The 25,304-nt window shown below is 41.7% G+C and overlaps 1 protein-coding gene across 2 annotated transcripts in view; it reads left to right on the plus strand.

Annotated features, from left to right (window-relative positions):
* The first annotated feature begins 537 nt into the window (after positions 1–537).
* LOC124008367 (zinc finger protein 385B-like) overlaps positions 538–25,304 on the plus strand; it is a 146,544-nt gene continuing 121,777 nt past the window's right edge. For both annotated transcript variants that reach the window (XM_046319592.1, XM_046319593.1), the window contains exon 1: positions 538–666. The gene's annotated coding sequence lies outside the window, so the exon portion shown is untranslated. The remainder of the gene's footprint in view (positions 667–25,304) is intronic.

The raw sequence follows: 25,304 nt of genomic DNA on the forward strand, positions 1-25,304 counted from the left end.
CTTCAGAGTGTTTTCTTTACAATGGTACCAATTACATGCATATCCTGGCTTCAGGGCCTGAGCAACAGGCAGTTTACGTTGGGCACGTCAATCAGGCAGAAATAGAGAAAAATAGAGGCTAGCCTGAGTTAGTGTTTAATGCTCTGATTTCTCCACTTTCACAGGACATATTCTATTCAATAATTTTGAATGGTGTAAAATGTTTTTGAATAAGACAAAGGACATGTCACATGTATCAGTTTGTAGCATATTGTTGATTTATGTATTATTTATTTTATTTAGCCATCATAATTAATATCTTATCATATAGGCTATATCTCATATGCGGGTTTGGATGAGGCTGGGATACCTTGTTAGCGTCCCAACTATCTGACCATCAGATGCATAATCTCTAACACGTTATCACATCAAGATCACTTATTTTGTCATTAAACCGCACATAAGTGCACGGCGCAGTCAAGGAGAAAAAGTAGGACAACCGTCTGGTAAGGTAGTACAGTAGCCCCCTGAATCCTGCGGGTGAGCATGCGTAGAAAGATTGCAACCGAACATGAATCACATCGCCGTCCAACATTTGGAGCGAACAACAACGCAACGTTATCATCAGTGTTTGACTCGGCATTCCACTGGCATCTGTTGGAAAATTTGCCTATCACTTGTCCACAGGTAAGGATATATAACGTTTATTTAAATAGCTTGACAAATGCAGTGCGCAAGTTTTGTTCTTACTTCTACCCTGGCTGTTGATCGGAAAGAGTAACTTTAATGTCAAAGAGAAATGTCAAACAGCGTTTTTAATGTATGTTGTGGCTGTTTTGTTCACGAGCGAATAATCTGTCAGTGCCCAAAAAAATAATATGATAATGTGCCTGACACTGTTCAAATTTATCCGGTCTATTTCAGGACATCTTACCTGGTCATACATTAAGACAGTCTACAGTAGTGCATTTTGTTCCACCCCAGAATTGGGATCTTGGTTATAGTTGCCAGCATGATGATATATGTTCTGGTATTTCTGGCTTTGTGTACCTTTGGCGTCATAAAATCCAAAAGCTATCCGTTTGTTTTGTGTAAGAGCTCAATTATGAAAAAAGGTGTTTTGCGACACTCAAACTTTTATCTCAATGGGGGATTCAGATACTGTAGATTTCAGCCACGTTTTGATTTTAATCCTCTCTGGTCCATCTCAGTCTGGTCTATTTATGTAGTATAAATATGTATCCAGATACGTACCTTTCATTAAAAGCTTTCCTGCTGTGCTTGGACACTTGGACCAACCTACGTTATCAGGAGTGCTGAGTGCTGTTCTCTTTGTATTTTGTAATTCACAACAAGTGTGTGTCAAATTTAGCACTCACCAGTCCATTGAGAGCCAGAGAGAGTGTGTAAAACGTAACACCTTTTAAAACAGATTACAGTTGTCCTCACATAAGAAAGAAAAAAAGGTGCCAAGTTCACATAATTCTACTGTTAGCTGGTTATGTGTTGCTATTTCTGGGTATCAAACAAGTCACACATGGAAAAATTACTCATTTAACATATCTCAAGCACTGTGTCTGAAGCATTCAGATCATTGAAGAATACTAATGTAATGCAGCTCATGCTGTTTGGTATAGAGGGCACTTTATGACCTCCCAAGAGGTGTTTGCAAATGTGTGAATATGGAGCGAGATTCATATTTGTATTACCAGGTAAGGATCTGTTTTGTATATATGTTATGTAGATCATTAGTAGGTTTGTAATGCTGCCAGAGCGCATGTCAGCGGCTCTCCCTTACTTTTTTCAATTTGAGAATACATGAAGCTGGTAAAACTATTTACTTAAAAATGATAGAATGACAAACAAAATAAATATGTATAGCAGCCTAGAGGTAGGCCTAGCTACAATGTGGTTTCTTCCTTGTCTTCTCTATGGTGGTGGAGGGAATGATGAAGAACTATAGGCTATTTGTGTGAACTGCGGAGGCCCATCACATGTTTTACCACTTTGGCCAATCAGAACGTTGATAAAAAGCTGCTGTTTTCGGTGCGTTCCGACATGTGGGCATTTCTGCATCTGCAGTAACCCCTCTTTATACTTCAACTGGTTAATATTTAATTTAGGACAGGTGGGAGGAGAGGGTGTTCCAGTACAGTAAGTGGTGTTAATGCACAATAATGTTGGATGCCAGCCACCGATAATCCCCAGGCTCTGTCGTAACCGGCCGTGACCGGGAGGTCTGTGGAGCGACGCACAATTGGCCTAGCATCGTCCAGGTTAGGGAGGGGTTGGCCGGTAGGGATATCCTTGTCTCATCACGCACCAGCAACTCCAGTGGCGTGCCGGGCGCAGTGCGTGCTAACCAAGGTTGCCAGGTGCACTGTGTTTCCTCCGACACACTGGTGCGGCTGGCTTCCGGGTTGGATGCGCGCTGTGTTAAGAAGCAGTGCGGCTTGGTTGGGTGGTGTATCGGAGGACGCATGACTTTCAACCTTCGTCTCTCCCGTGCCCGTACGGGAGTTGTAGCGATGAGACAAGATAGTAGCTACTAAAACACTTGGATACCATGAAATTGGGGAGAAAACGGGGTAAAAAATAATAATAATAAAAGAAGGGGCGGAGGCGAATACGGTAGCTAGCTTGCTGGCTTGCTGTACACTGGTACAGTGTCCTTCGCCCCCACAGTTCTGTTAACAACAGCGAGGGCAGGTGCTCGGCACGCGGGAGCAAAGGACACTGTGTGCTAGCTTAGCCAGCTAGTCCTAAGGTGGACTCTAGTACACAGCAGCTGGGAGGTGAGCAAGCTAACAAGCATACTGTGTCACTAACTATCAAGCTAGCTATTATACGGTGTTGCCCAAGCCTCGTGTGCTAGAGGGAGACGGTGATGACCTGTAGACAGGGTACTTCACCCCCACCTGTCGCAGACAGTTTTCTCTGGTACACAGCAGGCGGGAGCGACACAGTGTGCTAGCTAGCTAACTAGAAAGCTAGCACACTGTGTCACTAACTAGTATACGGTGTCACCCTAGGCTCCTGTCTGCTGTGCTAGTGGGAGGCAGGGAAAACTGGAAGAGAGTGTCCTTCGTCCCCACCTATCGGGCACTGACTGAGGGCAGGTGGGAGGGAAGGACACTGTTGAAAATGTGAATGCATTTAGGTTATAGAACAACAGGTTTTTACCTCATCAGCTCGGGGATTTGATCCAGCAACCTTTCGGCTCCTGGCCCAACGCTCTAACCACTAGGCTACCGGCTGCTCCAAGATTCGTTCCCATACCAGGAGTCGAATCTGGGCCGCCAGGGTAAAAACCACGAATCCTAACCGCTAGACCATATGGGAAATGCATGAAGAGCGTCTGCTAAATGACTTAAATGTAAATGTAAATGTAATACACCACACCAAAAGCTTGATTTTTATGGGTGTTTTAAAACTATTTTCCTGCAATTCTATGTTGTAAAGATTTATGTTTACTACTTGGCCAATTGATTTGATAGGTGGGAAATGTTCTTGTTACTTATGCTCATGCTAGTCACATTAGCTCAACAGTCCTGAGGGTGAACCACCAATCTGTAGAGATCCTTAAGAGGATTTATTAACCTCTAAAGGACCATTGCCACCTAAAGCGCAACTCTAAATTGTGCCTAGATTCCTAAGTCATATTGGCCTTTCTCATGCATTTCAAAGATGATGGAACCAAAAATAATGCATGTTTTTGTCTTTGTATTATCTTTTACCAGATATGTGTCATTCGCCTACATTCATTTCACATTTCCACAAACTTCAAAGTGTTTCCTTTCAAATGGTATCAATCATATGCATATCATTGCTTCAGGTCCTGAGCTACAGGTAGTTAGATTTGGGTATGTCATTTTAGGTGACATTTTAGAAAAAGGGTCCGATCCTTAAGAGGTCCTTTAAACAGTAACAGCAGCATAGGCGATGAGTCAAAATAGTTAGTGCAAAAAGGGCAAATGCAGATAGTTAACTATTTAGCAGTTTCCATTCCAAGTGGTGATGCTGCACGTCAAGATGCTCTCAATGGTGCAGCTGTAGAATGTTTTGAGGATCTGAGGGCCCATGCCAAATCTTTTCAGCATCCTGATGGGGAAGAGGTGTTGTCATGCCCTCTTCAGGACTGTGTTGGTGTGTGTGAACTAGGGCTGGGTGATATGGCCAAAATATCATATCTCTTTCTAAATTTAGTTTATAAATAGTGAGTGACCCTAGGGTGGCAACACATACGTTCTAAGTGATTTCAATGTGTCTTTTTCCATTCTGATTGTTTTATACTGTTCAGTTCAACTTCAACTGAAAATAATTTTTAGCATTTTCATCAACTTCTGCATTTCGGGCACTCATTTCAGATCATTTCCACACTGCCACGTAGGGCTGCACGATATGGCCAAACAATCTAAGCTGTATTTCTAACCAAATGTTGCAATTGCGATGTTAATTGCGATTTAGAGCAACACACTTGGGTAAGCTGTTGAAATAACGGAAATAGAATGATAATTCAAATTCTATAGTTAGAATATAATAGTGGGCATTTTCAATAGTGTTTGACATGACAACGAATGAAAATGAAGAGTAGGAACCAAAGTGTTTAAGTGTTTCCTTGTGGACTGTATAATCTTTGGATGCATTTCATGTTTTCTCTTAGCTACAAGATGTAGCTGACATATTCTTGCTTCGCATATTCCTCTTTGATTTAGAAGATACTGTTGCAAAAACATGCTGATTTAGGTCTACATCATCACTGGTATTATCAGGCTGTATAGCTAATTGGGTTCGCTCTGACTCAGTACAAGTATTAGCTAGCTAGCAATTAGCATTAGCAATTAGTATGGACTATTAGCGGATAACAAGATTGTATTCAGCAAGTTGGGCATCAATCTAGCTGTTTCCAGATGTAAGAAGTCACAAACTAATAGTGTAATTACAGAATGCTAGTGGATTTACCATTGAAGTCAGAAGTTTACATATACCTTAACCAAATACATTTAAACTCAGTTTTCATAATTACTGACATTTTCATGCTAGTAAAAATTCCCGGTCTTAGGATCACCACTTTATTTTTAGAATGTGAAATGTCATAATAATAAAAAGATCTCATCCAGGCCTGACTGTTTGACTCTAAATACCTTGCTTGTTGTGGTAATAATCCTTCTCAGCATGTTTCTCTGGCTAACAGTGGTATTGCCAAATCAACAAACAATACAAAAAGTTAAAATACTCTCATTAAAAGATTTGTAAAAGAGAGTCAATATAGTAGTCTACATTAAAATATCCCAGCTTTTTGAGAAAGTTCAGTCTCTATTGGCTCTTTTTGTAGATCAGGTCTGTACATTTACTCCACTGAAGCTTATTGTCCAAAAGGACACCCAGATAATTGTATTCCTCTACAATTTCTATATTCTGACCTCTGACAGATGTTGCAGAGGTAGGTGTTGTACGCTTCCTGAAGTCTCTGCACATCTATTTGGTCTTGTTGGTATTGAGGACCAAGTGTGATTCCTAACACCACTCTACAAAGTCATCATGGACCGGGCCATGATGTTCTTCGTCATCATGCAACAAGCTGATCAATGCAGTGTCATCAGCGAACTTAACGAGGAACTAGTACAACTGTTACTGTACAGGAGTGGGGACAAAACACATCTCTGAGGAGAGCCTGTGTTGGTATTGCGTATATCCGACACGCGGGGACCTATTTTGAGCGTTGGCTCAGGAAGTCCAACAGCCACAAAACCAGCCCCCCCATCTAAGGAGACGTCCCGAATGACATTCTGGCACAGAGACTAAGGCTGGATTGTGTTGAAGGCAGAAGAAAAGTCAACAAACAGAACCCTGACATGGGATTTGGCACCCTCTAAATGTCTATAGACCATGTTAAGGAGGGTAAGAATGGCATCATCAACTCTGCTAGGCTGATAGGCAAACTGAAATGGGTCGAGAAGCTTCTGGGTGACACTGAGTATGACTTTTCGCAATTTTCTCAAGGCATTCCATTACTAAGGATGTCAAGGCGACAGAGCTGTAGTACAGAGGGATTAAATGCTTTAGGAAATGGTATAATTATTGTTTTTCCACAATACTGGCACGTGTTGCTGGTCGAGTGAGGATTGGAAAATGTCTGTTTAACACCAGCCAATTGTTCAGCACAGTGCTTTACCACACGTCCACTTATTTTTGTCTGGGCCTGGGCTTTTGTATACGTTAAATCCCCTGAACAACATTAAAACATCAGACTGTTTAACAAATACTCTCTCAAACATTTGTAATGATGCTTCCATTTAAAAATATATTTTTTTACCTCCGACACAAAGTTGTCCGATTCAAATCTTGAGAAGAAAACATTCAGTTCATTAGCCATGTTCTGGCCCTCATATCCCCCAAGATCTGCACTGTTTTTTTCCACTGCCTATATGGGGGGTACTAGCCATGGATTTAATCCCTTGCCAGTCCGCCCTTGGGTTTCTTGAGAGGGTCCTCTCCACCCTTTGCTTATATGCCTCCTTGTCCACCAGTATCTGTCTTTTGATCTCACATTGTATATCCCTTAAAGCCTGTCTATCACCCACAGCATGAACTGTCTTCTTCCTAGCAAGTAGCGATTTTAGATATTTTGATACCCAAGGGTTATTGTTAGGGAATACAATACAGGTTTTAGTAGACACAACTGACTCAACACAAGTTTACGTAGTCTGAAATAACATCTGTGAGTTCATCAAGATCAGAGCTGCTGTGCTCAAATACCTCCCACATTGTACAGTCAAAACACCCCTGGAGACAAGTGATACTGTTGTCATTCAAGATCTGGACAGTTCTAACAGTGGGTTTCTCCCTCTCCAGGAGCTGACAATAGATTGGCCTGAGGTAGACCACATTGTGGTCTGATGTCCCCAGGGGAGGTCTGGTGGTGGAAGAGAACGCATTTGGTATTGTCCCATAAGCACAAATCAAGAGTCCTATTTTTGCTAGTGTGACGTTTCACATACTGGTGGTATGTGCGCAGGACTTTGCAAGGTATAGTTGTTAAAATCCCTTAAAATAAATTTGGGAGCGTCGGTGGAGATGGATTCCAGTTTATGTGACAGATTATAAATGATCTCTGATGCCTTTTTTATATTAGCTTTCGGTTGAATGTGCACAACGGTCACAAACAATTGGGGGAACTCACAGGGCAGATGGTAAGGTCGCAGTGATACAGAAAACAATAGTATGGGTCTTGCCTGTCCTAGCCACTCGGGGGGCTCACCATCTAACGCTTCTAGCCCCTTCTATTTAATGGTATCTGTTGCTTTTATACATGTCTTGCTACTCAAGTTGTCTTAATTCTCGCTCAGAAAGCATCTGTGGCTTATTTTTCAAATTGGCATGTTTATTGTTTCTAAATTTCTTCACGAGTGAAGGTTTCAACGAGTTGTGAGAGTACTTTTGCACGTATAACACACTGTGGCTGAGGAAAGGCACTACTCCCAATATAAGTGAACCCCACATGTGGAATTACTAATGCTTGCATTGGATGTGCTCGTGGAAGCGGAACAACTTGTTTCGTCGACACGTGCAGGTGTAGAACTGCTGGTAGAAACAGTACTACCACCAGTAGAGCTGGAATGTGTCTCTATGGATGCGGGCATTACTACTTCTTTTTTTTACCATTTTATGCATTTTTGAGCAAAAAGAATGAGCAGCAGCTACGTTTGGCTACATACGGACCGTTAGTGGAATTCCCGTGAGAGAGTAACGGTTAATGTGATTGGATTATTTATTTGACTAGGCTACCTGTATTTGACATGGTGTTGTTATTTCGCTGACCACTAGATGGCTACATTTTATTTTTGGGCAGTGAAACAAGGCTACTCAGGCAAGAATAAAACCTCACAAATGTATAGCACCGTTGGACGGCAGTGTGCGCACCCATGGGGGACACGTACCCCAGTTTGAGAATACCTGTTGTAGATTACAGCATGCCCTTGTTTTGCTGTAGGTAAGCACACTGTTCAAAGAAATAGGATATTAGCTGCGTATCCCAACTCCCGAAGTGACTTGGCTATGTTTTAGAAATGACTGGGAATCTGGTCAAAACAGTCCATGTATTTCAAATTGGAAATCGGAGGTGGATACTTTGAAAACAGGGTTATGTTAAGTTGGCACCAAACAGTAAAAACTGTGAAATTGAGAGGTATCTCTAATTGTCAAATAAGAAGTGCTTGTTTTCATTTTCTGAAACATTTTGCTACAGTATGCTCTTGTGAACATGACCCAGGCCTCCTGGTAGATACAGGGTGAACTCGGATGCTGCAGGGGCCCCTATACTCGGCCTCCAGGGTTCTCTATATGGCCTGCGCATGATTGAGAAGATGGTGTGGGAAGATTCATACTGTTTGTGAATGTGCCATTTAGGCAAATCCCACTCCCATGAGAAAAGTGCAATCCAGGTGAGCTGTGCTGACTCTAGCCGTGAGGTCAACCTCCATCCCCCCCTATCCATTCCCACTTCCCCCTTTCCCTCTCTCTCCCAGGTGTGCACTGTCTACTAGATAAGAAAGCGTCAGGTGCACCATGGGAAAATAAGTCATAAATCAGCAGAATAGGCCTGGGAAAAATTATAGATGCAGGGCTATGCACGTGAAATGCAGAAGCACAAAAAAACACTTTGAATGCAAACTATGAACTTGACTTGATACTTTCGTATGTTAGAATGGACCCGGACGATGTTGGGCCAATTGTGTTCCGCCCTATGGGACTCCAATCACGGCCCGATTTGAAACAGCCTGGATTCAAACCAGGGATTGTAGTGGCACCTCTTGCACTGAGATGCAGTGCCTTAGACCGCTGCGTCACTCGGCAGCGACCCCGTAATGGGTTGCTCTGTGATCGCTGTGAGATCCTATACCAGCTTTTGTTTACTGTAGTGGTTCTCATTGACTGGTATGAGACTGGACTGTTGTGCCTTTTTACTGTGAGGGTGGGGTTCATTAGGCACTAGACAGAGAAACTGACAGACAGCCAGGGAACACCTGGACCTGTAAGAAACGCTCATTTACATGTTCTGTTGATTGCCCTCATGAACACAACACTGAAGTAGAGTGTTTTTGCACAGTAGTGGGGATAAGTAGTTCAACAAGCTAGAATTGGGAATACCTTACTATTTGAATGAGCATTTGAGTTGAAGTATCCTGAAGGCTACAATATAGAAATCAACAATTGTAATGTTAATAGGTCAAATGTATGCAATATTGGAATGCTTTCATAACCTTACAATTTACATTTACATTTAGCAGGCGCTCTTATCCAGAGCGACTTAGTTAGTGCATTCATCTTAAGTTAGCTAGGTGAGACAACTACAAATCACAGTCGTAGTAAGTCTTTTTTTTCTCAGTGAAGGAGTTATCAGCAAAGTCAGTGCTATTACGAAAAGACAAGTGCAGTAAAAAACAAACATTTATGGGGGTAACAATGAGATGTCTTATTTAAGATACTCTTTGAATAGGTAGGGTTTCAGAAGTTTTCAGAAGATGGGCAGTGACTGCTGTCCTAGTGTTAGGGGGAAGCTTGTTCCACCATTGGGGTGCCAGGACAGAGAAGACCTTTTAATTAGGCTGGGATGGCCAAGAGACCAGACGTGGCAGAAAGGAGTGCTCCCGTTGCGGTGTGGGGTTTGAGCATAGCCTGAAGGTAGAGGGGGGCAGTTCCCATTGCTGCTCCGTAGGCAACCCTCATGGTGTTGTGGTGGATTCAAGCTTCGAATGGAAGCCAGTGGAATGTGCAGAGGAGTGAGGTGACCTGGGAGAACTTGGAAAGGTTGAACACCAAGTTGCAGGGTTTTGATGGCGCAAGCAGGGATCCCAGCCAACAGAGAGTTGCAGTAGTCCAGACGGGAGATGACAAGTGCCTGGATTAGGACCTGTGCCGCTTCCTGTATGAAGAAAGGTTGTACTCTACGGATTCAACTCTATAGTATGTACCGATCTTTGAGTTTGCCACATTATGTTGCTCTAACATTAGTAAAAAGGTGTTGAGATTTATTTTGAGTCCAAATCTAGACACCACTATCAGCATAAATCAGAGAAATGAGATTCAAAGCTACAGACTACATTGTTATCATGTGGAGTCCCCCCCCACCCCCATGTACTTTACCATTGCCTTTGCATTGTGGGGCCTTGTGTTCACCATGAAATGTACATGTTTATACGACACTCGACGGAGCCCGCCATAGAGGTTGCTGCGTAGTGAACTGCACATAAATAAATTGGCTCCATGTCTCGGGTGTCTCGGCGGACCTAAACAAATGGTCGCTGTGGAGATGAACTAGGATATTGGGAAGGTCAGATGGTTCCAGCAATTAGCTGCAAGGATACGGAGAGTGAAGGAGTCTAGGTCTACGTCCCAACTGGCACCCTATTCCATATGTAGTGCATTACTTTTGATCAGGCTCTTGTCAAAAGTAGAGCAGTATGTAGTAGAGGTCGACCGATTACGATTTTTCAACACCAATACCAATTATTGGAGGACCCCCCCACAAAAAAACGGTACCGATTAATTGGCCGATTTTTAAAATGTGTGTGGGGATATATATACACATTTTTGTAATAATGACAATTGCAACAATACTGAATGAACAATGAACACTTTTTTTATTTGAACTTAATACATATGGGTGTTCTTAAGGTGATTCCACAGGTTGGTGGTATTGTTCCGGGCAGCCGAGCGGAAATGGAGGAAAACTCGCCTCCCTGCGGACCTGGCATCCTTTCACTCCCTCCTCTCTACATTTTCCTCCTCTGTCTCTGCTGCTAAAGCCACTTTCTACCACTCTAAATTCCAAGCATCTGCCTCTAACCCTAGGAAGCTCTTTGCCACCTCCTCCCTCCTGAATCCCCCCCCCCCTCCTCCCTCTCTGCAGATGACTTCGTCAACCATTTTGAAAAGAAGGTCGACGACATCCGATCCTCGTTTGCTAAGTCAAACGACACCGCTGGTTCTGCTCACACTGCCCTACCCTGTGCTCTGACCTCTTTCTCCCCTCTCTCTCCTGATGAAATCTCGCGTCTTGTGACGGCCGGCCGCCCAACAACCTGCCCGCTTGACCCTATCCCCTCCTCTCTTCTCCAGACCATTTCCGGAGACCTTCTCCCTTACCTCACCTCGCTCATCAACTCATCCCTGACCACTGGCTACGTCCCTTCCGTCTTCAAGAGAGCGAGAGTTGCACCCCTTCTGAAAAAACCTACACTCGATCCCTCCGATGTCAACAATTACAGACCAGTATCCCTTCTTTCTTTTCTCTCCAAAACTCTTGAACGTGCCGTCCTTGGCCAGCTCTCGCTATCTCTCTATGAATGACCTTCTTGATCCAAATCAGTCAGGTTTCAAGACTATTCATTCAACTGAGACTGCTCTCCTCTGTATCACGGAGGCGCTCCGCACTGCTAAAGCTAACTCTCTCTCCTCTGCTCTCATCCTTCTAGATCTATCGGCTGCCTTCGATACTGTGAACCATCAGATCCTCCTCTCCACCCTCTCCGAGTTGGGCATCTCCGGCGCGGCCCACGCTTGGATTGCGTCCTACCTGACAGGTCGCTCCTACCAGGTGGCGTGGCGAGAATCTGTCTCCTCACCACGCGCTCTCACCACTGGTGTCCCCCAGGGCTCTGTTCTAGGCCCTCTCCTATTCTCGCTATACACCAAGTCACTTGGCTCTGTCATAACCTCACATGGTCTCTCCTATCATTGCTATGCAGACGACACACAATTAATCTTCTCCTTTCCCCCTTCTGATGACCAGGTGGCGAATCGCATCTCTGCATGTCTGGCAGACATATCAGTGTGGATGACGGATCACCACCTCAAGCTGAACCTCGGCAAGATGGAGCTGATCTTCCTCCCGGGGAAGGACTGCCCGTTCCATGATCTCGCCATCACGGTTGACAACTCCATTGTGTCCTCCTCCCAAAGCGCTAAGAACCTTGGCGTGATCCTGGACAACACCCTGTCGTTCTCAACCAACATCAAGGCGGTGGCCCGTTCCTGTAGGTTCATGCTCTACAACATCCGCAGAGTACGACCCTGCCTCACACAGGAAGCGGCGCAGGTCCTAATCCAGGCACTTGTCATCTCCCGTCTGGATTACTGCAACTCGCTGTTGGCTGGGCTCCCTGCCTGTGCCATTAAACCCCTTCAACTCATCCAGAACGCCGCAGCCCGTCTGGTGTTCAACCTTCCCAAGTTCTCTCACGTCACCCCGCTCCTCCGTTCTCTCCACTGGCTTCCAGTTGAAGCTCGCATCCGCTACAAGACCATGGTGCTTGCCTACGGAGTTGTGAGGGGAACGGCACCTCAGTACCTCCAGGCTCTGATCAGGCCCTACACCCAAACAAGGGCACTGCGTTCATCCACCTCTGGCCTGCTCGCCTCCCTACCACTGAGGAAGTACAGCTCCCGCTCAGCCCAGTCAAAACTGTTCGCTGCTCTGGCCCCCCAATGGTGGAACAAACTCCCTCACGACGCCAGGACAGCGGAGTCAATCACCACCTTCTGGAGACACCTGAAACCCCACCTCTTTAAGGAATACCTAGGATAGGATAAGTAATCCCTCTCACCCCCCCCTTTAAGATTTAGATGCACTATTGTAAAGTGTCTGTTCCACTGGATGTCATAAGGTGAATGCACCAATTTGTAAGTCGCTCTGGATAAGAGCGTCTGCTAAATGACTTAAATGTAAATGTAATGTAAATGTTTGATTTAGCCGTTGCTGACCCCATGCTTACATCTTTATCACAAATATGACACCTTGCTTTGCCTGGTGCCAATTCCATGTAATAGTCCCACACTGGTGCACTGCTTTTCTCTGCCATCTGTAAAACACACACAGCTCTGAAGTGACAATGATACTGAAGAGTCTGCTTAGGAGACAAATTATCTCAATTGTTTGAATAAAAATAGAGTTTAAGTTACCTGTGATGAATGTTGAAAACAAAAACTGTAATTTCTACGTGCAGGAAATCCTATTTTATTTTAATAATGGACATGGTAAGAATTGACTACCAAAGTGCGAGTTATAATTCCCATGACACCAAGCAAAATCTGAAAAGCGGTTCCTTACACCACCTTGGCAATTTTATAACTGTGTAGATATCCATAGGACAAGGTAACTCTGATCAATATTGGCTAAATATAAGCGAATATCACAGACCTTATTTGAAGTAGATCAAGACATTCTCTATGGAAGACATGAACGGTAAAATAACGAAGGAACCCCTTTCAAGTTCAGCCGCAAGTTATTACAGGAATTATAACGCGTCGACTATTTCTCTCTAAACCATATACCTTTGACTATTACGAGCCTGCTGCTGCCTACCACCCCTCAATCAGACTGCTCTATCAAATATCAAATCATAGACTTAACTATAATAATCACACAGAAATACGAGCCTTCGGTCAAATCCGGAAACTATCACCTCAAACAAAACGTTTATTCTGTTCTGTATTTTATCTAACGGGTGGCAACCATGAGTCTAAATATTCTGCCAAATTAGTTCGCAAAAAGCCAGGCGGCCCAAACTGTTGCATATACCCTGACTCTGCGTGCAATGAACGCAAGAGAAGTGACACAATTTCACCTGGTTAATATTGCCTGCTATCCTGGATTTCTTTTAGCTAAATATACAGGTTTAAAAATATATATTTGTGTATTGATTTAAAAAAAGGCATTGATGTTTATGGTTAAGTACACATTGGAGCAACGACAGTCGTTTGATTGATTTGTTTTTTATAAGATAACTTTAATGCTAGCTAGCAACGTACCTTGGCTTACTGCATTCGCGTAACAAGCAGGCCCCTCATGAGGCAGGTGGTTAGAGAGTTGGACTAGTTAACTTTAAGGTAGCAAGATTTGATCCCCCGAGCTGACTTGGTAAAAAACTGTCGTTCTGCCTCGTTCCTATGCCGTCATTGAAAATAAGAATGTGTTCTTAACTGACTTGCCAAGTTAAATAAAGATTAAATAAAGGTGTAAATAAAAAAAGCAAGGAAATTCGGCGCCCAAAATACCGATTTCCAATTGTTATGAAAACAACTTGAAATTGGCCCTAATTAATCAGCCATTCCGATTTAATCGGTCGACCTATGTAGGGAATAGCGTGCCAGTTAGATGCAGCCTGGGAGCTCGGAGGGGCGGTGCAAGAAGACGGGAGGGCTGGGGAAGACCCCTACTGTTGGGTGATTAATTCATCATTCCTGTCAGCTACAGAGCTATTATGGGTAGAGAACAGAGGGAAAAAGGAGTTCTTGAACAGCAATGGTCTATGTAAACTCATGTCATTAGCACACACACACCCACACACCCACCCCCCCAAAAAACACCTACGTCTATCCGTTGGCCTTCTCACAGATGCGTGAGGAGAGGGCAGGCAAGTAGAGGTATGCTGTGAACCGTAGTTCATCTCAGGTTGCCAGTGACTATATGCTAGCCCATCTTGTGTAAGGTTCTCTTTATTGGTTTGGTCATTTTGTCCTGCTCTGCCCTTCAGTTGAGCTGTAGAAGCTACCCCTGCACTCCCCCACTCTGCGCTTCCCCCATAGGTTAAAGATGCCAATCTAGGCCCCTCTCTGGCTGTCAGATCTGGAGGTCACGTCCCCCACAACATCGACAGCCCTTAGATGTGAATGTGTGATAGTGCAGATGTAAATGTGTGATAATTCACTCAATGCCCATCAAGGGCAGAGTGAAGGAGAGGAGTTGACGCATATTTGACTGCTGGAGTGCAGAGCAAGAGGCTGCCACCCTCCTCTCTGTTACCTCACCCTCTCCACACTCTCTGCTCTAGCAAAGGCTATTATGTAACTTCAAAACATGGCTCATTCTCCCTTGTTTTCGAAGAGGTATAACTATTCCCTGGGCTGCCTTCGCTTCATTAAACTGAGGTCAGGTTATGTGGCATGTTGAAGCTCTGCCAGTCATCAGGTCTGTTTGGAGAGGCAGTCAGATGGAAAACACTCCTCACAACAAGGCACTGGTTGCAAACGCAGCCCTGTCTCCCACACAATACTTCAACTCAGTCCAGTAGTATTTTCATACCTACAGTAGCATCTGGGTCATATTCATTAGTGCACACTGCTTCAAACCCTTTTGCAACGGAAAAGGAAAACAAGCATTCAGGTTACCCTCTCTGTTACATTGTGTTTTTAAAATTTGGTACCTGATTAACAAAACCCAGTCAGCAGATGATTCTCTGAAGACCACAAGGCCAACTTAACAGAAGTGATGTCATGGAGTAAAGGTCTACAGAGCCAAAATAGCTTCAATCAGTCCACTTAATCCTATGTTGTGCCGGAATACTTACTAATCAATGTTTACAATCAATATAAAATTGATTTGTCAGCCTGTTTAAGCAACGACTAACTTCATTAACTGATTATCTTAAATTCAATGAATTACAGGCAAACTGAATAGCAGTCAGTCCCATAAATGCCCTACATTTATTAATATGTTTCTGAACAGGGCAGAGGTCACCTCAAGTAAGAAAGTAAAGAGTTATTGCATGAAGTAGATAGAAAGAAGGTAGAGGTCTCTTCAGTAAGGTATAGGAGCTGAAGGCACACATCCAAACACGTAACTGGTGCAGACCAACCTCATAAGGTTATGATTATATACTGCAGAGTTAACCTTTAGCACCTCCAGTGGTGTAAAATACTTCAGTAAAAATAATACTTTAAAGTACTACTTAAGAAGTTGTTTTTGGGCATCTGTACTTTACTATTTATGTTTTGGACAATTTATACTTTAACTCCACTACATTTTTAATGATAATAACACTTTTTATGCCATACATTTTTCCTGACACCCAAAAGTTATATTTTTTATGCTTAGCAGTACAGAAAAATGGTCCAATTCACATGCTTATCAAGAGAACATCCTTGGTGATCCCAACTGTCTTCAATCTGGAGAACTCTAAACTAAACACACATGCTTCATTTGCTAATTATGTTGGAGTGTGCCCCCTGGATATCCGTAAAAATAAAAAAATAAAAATTGCTCCATCTGGTTTGCTTAATATAAGGAATTTGAAATTATGTATACTGTTATTTTTGACACATTAATACATTTGAGGGATTACATTTACTTTGATACTTAAGTATATTTAAAACCAATTACTTTTAGACTTTTACTCAAGTAGTATTTTACTGGATGACTCACTTTTACTTAAGTCATTTTTCTATTAAGATATCTTTACTTTTACTCAAGTATGACAATTGGGTACTTTTTCCACCACTGAGTACCACACATTACTTGTAGCTGAAACATTTTTTAATGACATGAATCAGCATTAGCTGACACTTCAACCGTCTTTAGTTTCACCTTTAGTACCCGCAGTGACTCTTTATCAACTCTTTGCTCGTAAATGGCAGAATAAAATCCCTCTACTCCTTAACTGTGTCACATCCTCCAACGGACACTTCCTCATTTCCACTATGGCGGAGAACGAGAGAGCAGGGAAAGGGCTCCAGTAGATTATGTGTTTAATTACTTCCACAGTAGGAGATTCACAGGCCAGCAGAAAGCCCCTCTACAGCTGAGACCATAATAATAGAATGATTTTAGAATGGACAATCCCATTCAAGTGAATATCCTGTGATTGGGTGGACAGGCAGCTATATTGATTTTGAAGATATTCCTGGAGGTTTAAGTGGACCGAAGTTTTTTTGGGGCTCTGTTGACCTTTCTCTATAGCAGCACTTCTTTTAAGATGACCTTGTGATCGTTAACAGAGATGAATCTGTATCTCAACCTGGGTTGTGTTCATTAGGCCCCAACCAAAGAAAATGGACAGAGACAGGAAGGGAGTACCTGGACAATAAGAAACGCTCCATTCAAGTAAGAAAATACAAGTAAAGAGTTATTTCATAAAGTAGATCGAAAGCAGGTAGAGGTCTCTTCAGTAAGGTAGCACACACCGAAACACATAAGCAATTTCAAATAACAAAATCGAATTAGATTCACTACCCTTAACTCCATAAAGAAAAATAATTGTAGCCATACGGTCATAGTAAAATAGACTTATAACAGCCTAGCCTTAGTCATATGCAACGCCCTCTCCTTCTTCCCATTTGGTCCAAATCACAAATAGGGCTAAGAACTAGAAGCTTCATAATAATCATCAATATTACAAATTACCTTCAAATCAGTATTACAAATTACTTTAAATTCATTTTTAAAATGTCTTTCCAGTGAGGGTGATCAAACCACATTGGAAAGTCAGGACAGAGATCATACAAACCCTTCAAAGAGGTTTCTTAAAATATTAGACAAACATTTAATATCCCAGATTTCCAGTAAGTTCCCAGTACATGTCTTATCAAAATAATTCACGTTTTCAATTAAAACTCAAAAAAGAAAAACTTCCATGAGTGTGTGTGTGCCTCTTTAAAATACCTTGGCACGAAGACAAAAGGAAAACTCACTAAACCCAAATGAAATAGAACACTCACAATAAATCAAATGTAGTATTTTAAAAACACCAACAAATTGTCATATCAGGTGTGTTGTGTGTGTGTGTGAGTATTTGCAAAACTAAAGGTAAAAACAAACAAAAATGGTCAGGCCTTATTTAATTTGGCAGTGTATGGCCTTAATCTCACTCACTACTCTCCCCAAGACCATAGCCCCAGGAAACATTTCAAAGAGAGAAAATGACTACATTATCCTGGGAAAAAAATAAAAAATGTCCATTTCATTAGCATTCACTATAATATCAAAATCAGTAACCCAAAGGTTTATGATAAGTCCATTGTACTCCCTCAAATCATGAATCGTTTGTTTTAATGTACCGCAGTGCTTATGTGCGCTCAATTTAGCATGTGCTACCCTTAGACTCTGTGGCGAGATACATTTTGCTGTGTATAACAATTCACTCCCATATTATGACTGGTCTCTTTTTCATAACCATATAACATTATTCTGGTATCGTTACTAAATGTACTACTTTTTTAACTATCACAAATGTCAATTTCTCAGCGTAAGGAATCAGTGATATCTGATCCCAGGCATCTATTAAAGTAGTTTGAGACATGGTCTCCTACGTCTCCCTTAAGGGTTTGTTTATTTTAAGTTTCAATTCCACTTAACATACATACTGTAGGGGACTTCCATCAGTCCTGGAAGGGAGAATCCTACTCAAAACACATCAGATAACACTGTTTCAATAACTTCTTATGGCTGCAGGGGCAGTATTGAGTAGCTTGGATGAAATGTGCCCAGAGTAAACGGCCTGCTCCTCAGTCCCAGTTGCTAATATATGCATATTATTAGTAGTATTGGATAGAAAACACTCTGACGTTTCTAAAACTGTTTGAATGATGTCTGTGAGTATAACAGAACTCATATGGCGGGCAAAAAGCTGAGAAGAAATCCAAACAGGAAGTGGGAAATCTGAGATTGGTCGATTTTCAACCCAGCCCCTATTGAATACACAGTGGGATATTAGTTCTGTTGCACTTCCTAAGGCTTCCACTAGATGTCAACCATCTTTAGAAACTTGTTTGGGGATTCTACTGTGAAGTGGGGCCTCATAAGGGCTGTTTGAGCCAGGTCTCTGGCAGATTGCCACAGGCTCTGAGCCACGGTCACGAGAGAGTTAGCTCTCGTTCCATTGCTTTTCGACAGACCTAGGAATTCTCCGGTTGGAATATTATTGAAGTTTTATATTAAAAACATCCTAAAGATTGATTCCATACATCGTTTGACATGTTTCCACGGACAAAATGTTTCCACGGACTAAATCAAACATTTAATGTGGAACTGGGATTCCTGGGAGTGCATTCTGATGAAGATCATCAAAAGTTCAGTGAATATTTATACTGCTATTGAGAACTAATGTTGACTATCCAATATGGCAGATCTTTTTGGCTGCTTTGTTGCATGGTTTGCTTTTTCCGTAAAGTTTTGTGAAATCTGACACAGGGGTAGCATTAAGGAGAATGTATCGATATTTCCATGTCTAACAATTGTATTTTCATCGACATTAATGAGTATTACTGTAAAATGATGTGGCTCTCTGCAATATCACAGGATGTTTTTGGAACTAGTGAACATAACGTGCCAATGTATACTGAGATTTTTTAAAATATAAATATGCACTTTATCGAACAAAACATATGTATTGTGTAACATGAAGTCCTATGAGTGTCATCTGATGAAGATCATCAAACGTTAGTGATTCATTTTCTCTTTTTGCGACTCCTCTCTTTGGCTGGAAAAATGGCTGAATTTTTCTGTGACTTGGCGGTGACCTAACATAATCGTTTGTGGTGCTTTCTCTGTAAAGCCTATTTGAAATCTGACACTTTGGTGGGATTAACAACAAGATTATCTTAAATGGTATAAGATACATGTATGTTTGAGGAATTTTAGTAATGAGATTTCTGTAGTTTGAATTTGGCGCTCTGCACTTTCACTGGCTGTTGTCATATCAATCCTGTTAACGGGATTGCAGCCCTAAGAAGTTAACCTGTTAAGTCGACCCTCTACTTTTTCGAACATTCTGTTAAAAATCGTGCAGCATTTCAGCGCCCTGCTACTCATGCCAGGAATATAGTATATGCATATGATTAGTATATGTGGATGGAAAACACTCAGACATTTATAAAACTGGTTAAATCACAGCTGTGACTATAACAGAACGTGCGTTTCATCGAAAAGTGCAGGAATATCTGATCACTGAAAATGGAAAAAAATATCCATCCGCGAATTCAAGGAATTGTTCAAAGTGAATCGAATTAAATGAGGCTGAGGTTGCAGTGCCTACAGCTTCCACACGTTGTCTAGAGTCTTGTCATTTGATTCGCAATTGATTCTTGGTCTAACCGAATCAAGGGAATCGATTCCCTCCGGTCTCCGACCGGATGTTTTGGTCGAGCTCTCTCCAAGACATTTTTTTCGAAACAGACACCTATAGAATTGTCATCGCCTCCTGATGAATTTTATCGCTTATTAACGTGTACTAATACCTAGAGTTGCATTACAAAAGAATTTCGAAGTGTTTTGTGAAAGTTTATCGTCGACTTTTTGAATTTTAAAAAATGACGTTACGTTATGAAACGCTATTTTTTTCCGTTTATCACACAGTCTACATAGAACGATATCTAGGCTATATATGGACCGATTTAACCGAAAAAAGACCCAATAGTGATTATGGGACATCTAGGAGTGCCAACAAAGAAGATGGTCAAAGGTAATGAATGTTTTATATTTTATTGTGCGGTTTGTGTAGCGCCGAATATGCTAATTATTTTGTTTACGTCCCCTGCGGGTCTTTTGTGGTGTTACATGCTATCAGATAATAGCTTCTCATGCTTTCGCCGAAAAGCATTTTAAAAATCTGACTTGTTGCCTGGATTCACAACGAGTGTAGCTTTAATTCAATACCCTGCATGTGTATTTTAATGAACGTTTGAGTTTTAACTAATACTATTAGCATTTAGCGTAGTGCATTTGCATTTCCAGAGCTCTAGATGGGACGCCTGCGTGCCAGGAAGGACCAAGAGGTTAAACACTTGAAACTTCTCTTGAGCTTTTGGTCTCAACTCCTTATTACAGAGAGGTTGCAATAGTATTTTTCTTTTTAACAATCTGCATACATTTGAACTTCAGACCCAAATACAGACAGAAGGCAGACCATTAATGTACAGGCTGAATAGTACTGATCCTTGGGGAACACCCACATCATAATTAAGAGTCGGCGACAGTTAGTTTTGACTGTTACAGTGATGAGACAGCACCAACTTTTTGAAGGTTCTAGATTTGTTAAACAACAGGTTTATATTTTTACTAAATTAATGCGACAGGTTTAAATGATTAGATTACTGGATGACTAATACCAAGGATACAGTCAGCTGCGTGCATGCATTTAGAAAGTTTACAACGCATCTTCCCTTGTGTGCGTCACCTCCCCAGCTACATTGGGGCAAAAAAGTATTTAGTCAGCCACCAATTGTGCAAGTTCTCCCACTGAAGATGAGAGAGGCCTGTAATTTCCATCATAGGTACACTTCAACTATGACAGACAAAAAAAATCCAGAAAATCACATTGTAGGATTTTTAATTAATTTATTTGCAAATTATGGTGGAAAATAAGTATTTGGTCACCTACAAACAAGCAAGATTTCTGGCCGTCACAGATCTGTAACGCCTTCTTTAAGAGGCTCCTCTGTCCTCTACTCGTTACCTGTATTAATGGCACCTGTTTGAACTTGTTATCAGTATAAAAGACACCTGTCCACAACCTCAAACAGTCACACTCCAAACTCCACTATGAACAAGACCAAAGAGCTGTCAAAGGATACCAGAAACAAAATTGTAGACCTGCACCAGGCTGGGAAGACTGAATCTGCAATAGTTAAGCAGCTTGGTTTGAAGAAATCAACTGTGGGAGCAATTATTAGGAAATGGAAGATATGCAAGACCACTGATAATCTCCCTCGATCTGGGGCTGCACGCAAGATCTCACCCCGAGGGGGCAAAATGATCACGAGAACGGTGAGCAAAAATCTCAGAACCACACGGGGGGCCCTAGTGAATGACCTGCAGAGAGCTGGGACCAAAGTAACAAAGCCTACCATCAGTAACACACTACGCCGCCAGGGACTCAAATCCTGCAGTGCCAGACATGTCCCCCTGCTTAAGCCAGTACATGTCCAGGCCCGTCTGAAGTTTGCTATAGAGCATTTGGATGATCCAGAAGAAGATTGGGAGAATGTCATATGGTCAGATGAAACCAAAATATTACTTTTCGGTAAAAACTCAACTCGTCGTGTTTGGAGGACAAAGAATGCTGAGTTGCATCCAAAGAACACCATACCCACTGTGAAGCATGGGGGTGGAAACATCATGCTTTGGGGCTGTTTTTCTGCAAAGGGACCAGGACGATTGATCCATGTAAAGGAAAGAATGAATGGGGCCATGTATCGTGAGATTTTGAGTGAAAACCTCCTTCCATCAGCAAGGGCATTGAAGATGAAACGTGGCTGGGTCTTTCAGCATGACAATGATCCCAAACACACCGCCCGGGCAACGAAGGAGTGGCTTCGTAAGAAGCATTTCAAGGTCCTGGAGTCGCCTAGCCAGTCTCCAGATCTCAACCCCATAGAAAATCTTTGGAGGGAAAAGTCCGTGTTGCCCAGCAACAGCCCCAAAACATCACTGCTGTAGAGGAGATCTGCATGGAGGAATGGGCCAAAATACCAGCAACGGTGTGTGAAAACATTGTGAAGACTTACAGAAAACGTTTGACCTCTTTCATTGCCAACAAAGAGTATATAACAAAGTATTGAGAAACTTTTGTTATTGACCAAATTACTTATTTTCAACCATAATTTGCAAATAAATTCATAAAAATCCTACAATGTGATTTTCTGGATTTTTTTCTTTCTCATTTTGTCTGTCATAGTTGAAGTGTACCTATGATGAAAATTACAGGCCTCATCTTTTTAAGTTGGAGAACTTGCACAATTGGTGGCTGACTAAATACTTTTTTTCCCCACTGTATATATTTTATGACTCCCAATGAGCTTCCCTCTGGCTCCCCTGTGGAATGTCCATGGTCCTCTGTTTGTTAAGCCAGATGTCAGAATCACAACCCTGTCCATCTTCTGTTCTGGGCCTGACCCTGCTCTCCTCCTCTTATCTGATTAGGTCATGGTTTCTAAATTAGCTTGCACACAGTTTCATGCCTAAACTCCATTAATACTCACAGTAATCATTATCTGATTAGGTCATGGTTTCTAAATTAGCTTGCACACAGTTTCATGCCTAAACTCCATTAATACTCACAGTAATCATTCACTAAACAGGATACAAACTACATTTTTTACCTTGAAACATGTTACATTTTAATAGAATCCATCAGTCCCCCCTAGTAAAGACACAACAGTTTATTATCATTAACTGAAGACTGATAGTTTTTATCAAAGATTCTCTGTAATTAGTTATTACGCGATTAGACTGATTAATCATGTAACCGTAATTACTAGGAAGTCGGAGCACCAAGGAAAAATATTCCGATTACAAAGTTATCATTTCCTAAAATAACTTTTCAGATATTTTATCTGATCAATTAGTCTTCGAATTAATGAATAATTTACTTTACCTCACGTTAGTCTCATTCCAAACGTTATTTGCACTAACCCAGTCTTCACTATGAGTCATCCATACATCAATTGTCTTAAATCATTTATTTATTACTAACTAAGTAATTCACAGAAACACATAAACAAACAAACAAACAAGGTAAATGTGGTTACATGAAATGAGAGGAGAATGTGCCCTAGTAGGCTGAACCGGCATGGCGGCTTGTTAGACAAAAGGGGAAGTGGGGGTCGACTAAAGTCACCAAAAAGTGATAATTATAGCAATTGAAATGCTAATCATTTGCACATGAATGGTCACTCATTCGGGAACAATTGCAATCAGTATATATATTTACGCTCAGTGTGTTGTCTTGATCGCTGTTGAAAAGTTTATTTATTTTGTAGAATTGTCCATCTCTCTCTCTCGGTTGTGGTTAGAAGGGATTGTTCAGAGTGACATTCGTAATAGAATAGATGTTTCGGCGGTTGTCGTTCTTTTCTTTGTTCAATGATACCAAATTCCTAGCTGGAGACTAGTAATTAATATCAAAGACTTGTTCTTATTCTGTCGGTATCGATAGTCTAAGAGTTTAACCACGTGGTATGGTTAAAAGATTCAGCAATGGTCTACAACCTTTGTCCTCCTAATGGAGAAAAACACGGTTTTCAAACTTTAGCCATCTCATAATTGAGGTAAGCTCGGTCTACTGATAATTTCTCAAAGTTGGGTTTTATTCGGAATGACAGAAAAGGGGCTGTCCCAGGAGGCCTGACCCTAACTGGGCTCAGGGGCGGTCCTCTGATTTAGTTCAAATCAAAAGGGAATTCTATTTGTCTTTATTAAACAGTCAAATAATATTACACAATTATACAAACAGTATCATACTCATTCATCTTATACAACAATTAGATGTAAAACTCATCTGAGGCTATTATATAAATAGTGTTATGGTAATGTGGCCACACCGTCTCCCATGAGCTTCCCCAAGTTGTGACAAACGGACCAGTTCGTAGCTGGATTCTTCACCGATCTTTTATACTTTCTCCGGAACATGAAATTTGTTCGTACCTCAAGTTCTGTGAGGTGGAAGGATTTCGTTTGTTTCCCATGAAAATCTACTCTCTATACTGTGTGTCCATGAGGAGATTCTCAGGAATTTACGACATCTCTCTGACCACAGCAACCTAGTTGAAGGAGGAAAGGGGGAGGCAGGGAGAGGGGGATGGGCTTGCTATACCCAAAGAGGCCAATGTCATGACAAAACCATAAACACATCGTTTAATATCACTAAACAATCATTCAACTGCTGTTAAGGCTTTCTTCCGTCAAAGGAGATGCAGACCAAAATGCAGCGTGGTTAATTCGATACATGTTTAATAAAAGATAAACATGAACAAATACAAAACAATAAACGTAATGTGAAAACCTAAACAGCCTATTCTGGTGCAAACTAACACAATCACCCACGAAACACTCAAAGAATATGGCTGCCTAAATATGGTTCCCAATCAGAGACAACGATAAACACCTGCCTCTGATTGAGAACCACTCCAGTTAGCCATAGACTATTCTAGACAACCCCACTAACCACAATCTCATGGCCTACAAAAACCCCAAGACAAAACACACCACATAAATAACCCATGTCACACCCTGGCCTGACCAAAATAATGAAGAAAACACAAAATACTAAGACCAGGGCATGACAACTGCCTGCTGCAGACTTTCTTCTTTGGTTTTCTCCAGACCGGAGAGTGTGATAGAATCAACAGACTTGATAGAGAAAAAAGAAAATACTAAACACAAAACAGAAACAAAAAACAATCATAAGTTAAAACAATCCTACATTTTACTGATTATCATAAGCTTCTATGTAGATACATTTATAAACTAAATCTCTGACCACAGCTTGAAGAGCCCGGCTGACGCAATCTCCTGCTACCCATGAACACTATGCCCACTGATATGCTTTTCTGCTAAGGTCCACAAAGATGTTTTTCAGCCAAGTCCTCCTCACTGCGTCCACCTCCTAAAGCTACCCTGAAGACGCGAGCCGGAGCCTGAATCAATTTCACCTCCTACTGTGTCAGTTCCTCACTATAGATGCGTTTCAACAACAAAAAATTTACTATATGGATTCCTAACAATGCCATCAGAGCTACCTCGTAACTGCCAATGCGGCATAATCCAAAAT

Source organism: Oncorhynchus gorbuscha, linkage group LG21, assembly GCF_021184085.1.
Source record: "Oncorhynchus gorbuscha isolate QuinsamMale2020 ecotype Even-year linkage group LG21, OgorEven_v1.0, whole genome shotgun sequence".
NCBI lineage: Eukaryota > Metazoa > Chordata > Actinopteri > Salmoniformes > Salmonidae > Oncorhynchus > Oncorhynchus gorbuscha.